Source organism: Magnolia sinica, chromosome 5 (genome assembly GCF_029962835.1).
Source record: "Magnolia sinica isolate HGM2019 chromosome 5, MsV1, whole genome shotgun sequence".
NCBI classification, from domain to species: domain Eukaryota; kingdom Viridiplantae; phylum Streptophyta; class Magnoliopsida; order Magnoliales; family Magnoliaceae; genus Magnolia; species Magnolia sinica.
In genome coordinates this window covers 41,277,337-41,283,712 of record NC_080577.1, presented here as the reverse complement: position 1 = coordinate 41,283,712, position 6,376 = coordinate 41,277,337, and positions in this window count along the sequence as shown.

Here is a 6,376-nt window from a genome sequence, read left to right as displayed (position 1 = left end):
AATCCTGTTGTGTGAAACGGACTAATAACAACTTGGTAATCATATCCATGCACCGCATTTGCATGTGCTTTGTAGATGTGGCGCACTTTGAGGCGATGTCATGCGTAACGTAAGATGAAGACGCTGAGGGTGTACGCGCGAGGGCACGCATCATACCGCATTCATACTTGCATTAATAAGAGTACTTAGGATTTATTTAATTGTCCTGCTTTATCATTACTGTTTGATTGAACTGATAACATGTTAACCAGTGCCTTATTGTTCCACTGAGTTGATCACTCACTCCCACGTTTCGGGCGGTGTTACACACCCACCGGACTCTGTCTTAGGCCCTGTTGCAGATGTGGATGCGACGTCGAGGCAGAGCGGGCTGGATGACGACGAGGCCGCCTTCTCCTATATGCAGTTTTTGACGGGTTCTAGCGAGCCTCGATCCTATTGCGCGGGATCTATGGGATTACTATTTTGGGAACTGAAATGATGTAACTTGTACTTATAATTTTGATGAATAACACTTTTACACGATCTGGTTGTATATGTAATTCAGGGGCTTACACTTGTACACATATTTTACTATAAGTCTTTCGCTTGCTTTATTCACTTACCCCTGAATCATATCTGCGTTTTGGCTTAATCTATCCCATGTTTATGTGCTAATACAGTCAACATACATCATTCATTAATTATGTTGCATAAGTGATGTTTTGGAACTCGGGAGCTGAGTTATGCTCGACCCCCGAATTTCAGGGCGTTACAAGTTGGTATCAGAGCATGATCTGGATTAAACCGGACCTGGGTTATGGTCACACACCGCACGTTGTCGCCACTATAGTGTAATTGGGTGCGGGTCTATCATCGCTTTGTGTTTGTGCTCCGTAGTTTCTATCGGCGAAAGTTTCCTGAAAACCTTTGCCGAGATCGAGTCTGTACTCCTACCTGATCACACAAAGCGACCCGAAACCTTTCCTAGACCCTCTATTAATGAGTGTAGATGGTCTATCTTCCCATTATTCATTTTTAAACCTTCCAGAAATCGCCGGTTGAACCAGATTTCTGTCAGAATGACCCGATAGGCTTCAAACTACACAAGGGGCCAATCGGGGCATTTTCTGTGGGACCCAGGGGGGGAACCACATCATTTGAACCAAGGAGGACCAGGAGGACCTCGCCAAATCGGCGAGGCATCGCCGATATGTCCAGAGACCGGCGATGCCATCGCCGGTTCGGCGAGGGATCGCCGGTCGGCGGGCCAGGCGGGCCGGGCCGACGCGGGCCGATCGTCCCTAGGCTCAATATGGCCCACCCCTCCACGGTTTTCATTTTAAAACCCTTCCTTTCATCTATTTCCTTCACAACACCCACCTCCAAGGTTTCCTTTTCTTCCAAAACCCCTCCAAACTCTCTCAAATCTCTCCCAAATCTTCATCTTCCTTCCATTTTCGTGCAAACCCATCACTCCATTCTCAAATCTTCCATTCCATTGCTGATTTCTCCATCTTTCCCTCTCATTTGAGCCCTTTCATTTCCTTTTTGGCTCATAGTTGTGTGGAAGCTTCACCATTTTCCTATTTCTCTCTTTCTCTCATTTCTCATGGCCCTCTTTGAGATTGTGACGGCCATCTTTTCCTTTTCTTCCCTTCTTTCCTTGATGGGGAAGAAGAGAGCGCCCGTGGATGAAGCCGGGCCGAGCCGCCCAACCCGTGCACGGAGGCCGAGAGGTGCCGCCGCTAGCACGTCCGCCACGCGCGAGTTCCAGACGAAGCGGGACCTCGATCCTCGAGCTCCTGTCAGTAGGACCTTGTTGGCGGAATTGTCGCATGGAGTCTTTGAGGGGCGTAGAGTCCTTTTTGAGGCTCATGTTGATCCGCAGCTCTTTGGAGAGTTCTTTTTGTTGGAGCGCCTAGAAGGGGCCGGTTGGGGTCCCTTGTTCGAAGGCGAGTATCGCGCGAATGCTAGCACTGTTCGGGCCTTCTATGCCAACATTCTGGAGCCTTCGCTGGATCCTCTGCAGTTCAAGATTCCCTATGGTAGCGGTCGAGTTGGAATTGTCAATGTTGCTTTGATATCCCGACTCTTGAAGGTGCCACTTGGGGAAGTGCATGCCAGCGAGAAGAATGTGGACAGTGTGCGCGAGAGGGATCGTCGCACCCGATCCTTCTGTGGTCGTCTGGTTGAATGGCAGCCGAATAGGAGTCTTCTGGCTTCTTTCATGACGGACGACTTCCGTTTGCTTCACCACATCTTTACGTTCAATGTGTATCCCAGGTGGAGCAATCGCAGCGAGTGTACGCGCCTGATGGTAGATTTTCTATATCAGGTGGGGCAGGATGCGAAGTTGTGTGTGCCGACGTACGTCCTGCGTCAGATTATTCTCATCGCTCGTTCGAGTAGACGGACCGAGTCTCTTCCCTTTGGCCGCCTCATTTGCAAGATCGCACATGAGTTTGGCTATAGGCTTGGAGCCGAGAAGCCGGTCCCTGTTCGCTATATCAACTTGAGGACCCTTAAGCTGATGGAGGTTGGTTCTGGTCGGCTTGCCTCTAAGGGTGAGGCCGGGTCTGAGAGTGGTGATGATGAGAGTTATCCTGAAGGTGGTGCGGAGTCCGAGGAAGAAGCAGAGCAAGACGAGGAAGAGATTGAGACACAAGATTCGAGTGATCGCTCTCCTCCCGTGGTGCCAGAGCGCAGAGCAGATTGCGAGAGATGCCCGTCTTATACGGCTTGAAGAAGGGCAAGCCGCTTTACGCCAGAGATGGTTGATCTTCGAGGCTTGGTTAAGCACAAGTTCAAGAAGATGTCCCGACCTTGAAGTCTATCCTGTGTTGCTTGGAGGATAAGGGTGCTCCGCCTCCATCTCCGATTCGACGAGTAGCATCGTCGTGGCCGTCTTTGCTTTGTTTGTGTTTTTCTTTACGTGTGTAGCCGTTGTTGGCTTGTAGTTGGTGTTGTTGTAGTGTTGTAGTGTTAGTGGTTGTAGTAGTTGTGGTTGTTTGAAGTGTTAGATGTTGTTGTTTTCATGCTTTCCTAGTCGTGATTCATGTATTGTTTGCACTACTTGTATTGCGACGATTTTGGTTAATGGAATGCATGTTGTTTGTTTTTGGAGTTGTGCTTGTTGTTGTTGTGTGGATGGATTATGTGACTTAGAATCTGACAGGTTGCATCCTTTGATTTAATGTAGGGATGCCTCCTAAGGGCAGGCAGTTTTACGCCAGGATATGGTTGATCTTCAAGGCCTTGTTAAACATAAGTTTAAGAAGGTGTCTCGGACTCTGAAGTCTGGTGTTGGGTCGACACCTATGGCTCCTCCAGTCACACCCTCGGTTCTGAGCCGAGCCATGCACCTTCTTATGCTTACCGTCTGATATGTTTGAAGAGATGATGTTGTTGATGCAGAAGCAGCAGATTCAGCCTGTTTCTTATCGCAGCGGCAGGAGTTCCTCTCCTCCATGGCCGGCATCTTTGCTCAGTCGGTAGGGCGACTCCACCTGTTTCACCCATGCCTCCATCTGGGAGTGCCGTGTTAGTGCCAGCGGCACATTCGAGCGATTCCGCGCTTGCGACCTCCTACTTTTGCGGGTTCTCATAGACCCGAGGAGGCCGAGTATTGGATTGACCGCATCTCTAAGATGCCGAGGCCGTTGCACTGCTCTGAGGTCGAGCAAGTTGAGCTTGCCACCTTCATGTTTGAGAAGGAGGCCGGTTTGTGGTGGGACAGTGTGCTTCGCACTGTCGAGGAGGACTTCGTGTGGTCGTGGCAGGCGTTTGAGGCGCGCTTCCACGAGAAGTATTTCCGGTTATGTCGACATGAGAAGGAGAGTGAGTTCCTTCGCCTCCGCTAGGAGGGTTGTCGGTTACGGAGTATGAGAACCGGTTTACTGAGTTGGGGCGGTATATTCCTTTGATCCTGGGTGATCAGCCGATGAGGATGCGGCGTTTTTCCGAGGGGCTGCGACCTGAGATCCGATCGAAGATTTGCTGTGCTGGCATTTCTTCATATGCGGAGCTAGTGAGCATGTCCTTGCGAGCAGAGAGCAAGACGGAGATAGAGCGTCCCGCATGCGAGCACCGATGCCTCCTAGGCCGAGACCGGATTTCCAAGGTGCACCTTTCCTTGGCAAGAGGCCGCGTGTTGATTCTCCTCCAAGGCTTCAGCGCCGCCCGCTCGGCAGATGAGAGCTGATCTCTGAGATGTTCTTATTGTGGGAAGGTTGGGCACTTTGACCGTTTCTGCTTTTCCTATGCGAGCCGGTGGTTTTACTCCACCGCAGCGGGTTAGCCGTCCGATGCCTCGGTTATTTCTCCTCCTCCTCTTCGATCGGCGCCAGCTCATCCATCCTTCAGACCTGCAGTTTCTGGTTTCAGGCCACCTCAGCGGCCCATGGTTCCTCCGCCGAATCGTCAGCAGCAGGCTCGTGTTCATGCGCTTTCAGCAGAAGCGCCTATGTCTGACTTGGTGCCGAGGTCCTTTGAGGTGACAGCGCATATTGAAGGTATTCCCGTTTCTGTGCTAGTGGATATAGGGTCCACTACTTCTCTTATTTCTTATGCGGCAGTTAGGCGTTTGGGTTTGAGATATGTTCCTATGCCTGGAGTGACGCTTACTACCGCTACGGGGATGTCATCTGCCTTGGGCAAGCGTTGTATGGATTGTTTGGTCGATCTGGGAAGTGGATCGATCCGTGTTGATTTGCTAGTCGCACCGCTTTATCACTACGATGTTATTATGGGTATGGATTGGCTCACGAGGATGCGAGCTGAGATTGATTGTGAAGCGAGATCAGTGACGATCCATGGACCTGAGGGCGAGACTGTTACTTTCCCAGTTCAGGTCAGTTACCCTCTTCGTATTGATTTTTATTCTTCTCTGTTGGAGAGTTCGGCCGAGTCGGCGTTGGTTAGTACGCCGGTAGTTCAGGAGTTTGAAGATGTGTTTGAGTCGATTCCTGGATTACCTCCTCAGCGTGAGATTGATTTTGCTATCGATCTTATGCCTGGTGCGGCGCCCATTTCTTTACCCACCTATCGGATGCCTCCGAGTGAAATGGAGGAGTTGAGGAAGCAGATAGATGGTTTGCTAGAATTGGGTTTTATTCGGCCCAGTGTGTCTCCTTGGGGAGCGCCTGTTTTGTTTGTGAAGAAGAAGGATGGTTCCTTGTGATTGTGTATTGATTATCGCAGTTGAACTTGGTAATCGTGAAGAATAAGTACCCCTTGCCCGGATTGATGATCTGTTTGATCGATTGAAGGGGGCACGGTACTTCTCGAAGGTTGATCTCGATCGAGGTATCATCGATTGCGCGTCGAGGATGGAGACGTGCGTAAGACCGCTTCGAGGACGGCCGGTCATTATGAGTTCCTTGTGATGTCGTGTGGGTGACGAACGCACCGGCCGTGTTCATGGATCGATGAACAGGGTGTTTGGCCATTTCTGTTTCGATTCGTCATTGTATTTATTGATGACATCTTGATTTATTCGGCGAGCGGCGAGCACGAGGAGCACTTAAGAGCGGTTTTGGGTACTCTTAGGAGCATCAGCTTTTCGCACAGTTCAAGAAGTGTGATTTCTGGAAAGAGGAAGTCAAGTTCCTGGGACATGTGGTGTCCAAGGAAGGTATAGCCGTCGACCTTGCCAAGGTAGCTGCAGTGCAGGAATGCCTGGTTCAGTTTCTGAGGTGAGGAGTTTTCTTGGCCTTGCAGGATATTATCGACGCTTTATTCAGGACTTCTCGAAGATTGCCGACCGTTGTCGCGGTGACACGGAAGGATTTGAAGTTTGCTTGGAGTGAGCGGGCGGAGTTATTTTCAGGAAGTGAAGGACAAGTTGACGTCCGCCCCTGTGCTAGTATTGCGAGCAAGGGGTTAAGTATATTATCTATACCGACGCCTCTCGCGTTGGCCGGGTTGTGTCCTTATGCGGAAGGACGGGGTGATTGCTTATGCTTGCGTCAATTAAGGAAACACGAAGAGAATTACCCTACGCACGACCTGGAATTGGCATGTCATCTTCGCATTAAAGCTTTGGAGACATTACCTCTATGGTGAGGAGTTCGAGCTCTTTTGCGACCACAAGAGCCTTAAGTATATTTTCACGGAGCGTGATTTGAATATGAGGCAGCACAGATGGATGGAAACATTGAAGGACTTCAAGTTCGATGTTTCTTACCATCCTGGTAAGGCGAACCTTGTGGCGGATGCGTTGAGTCGCAAGAAGGCTTTGGAGTTTGCGGCTCCGTTGATGATAGCAGTGGGAGATGTTGGAGTTCGTGCGTGATTTTGAGCGAAGCTTACGGTGGTTGAGCCGTATGAGGTTATCGCACACATTCGAGTACGGCCTTATCGGCGAGAGGATCGTTGCAGCTCAGGCCGATGATGA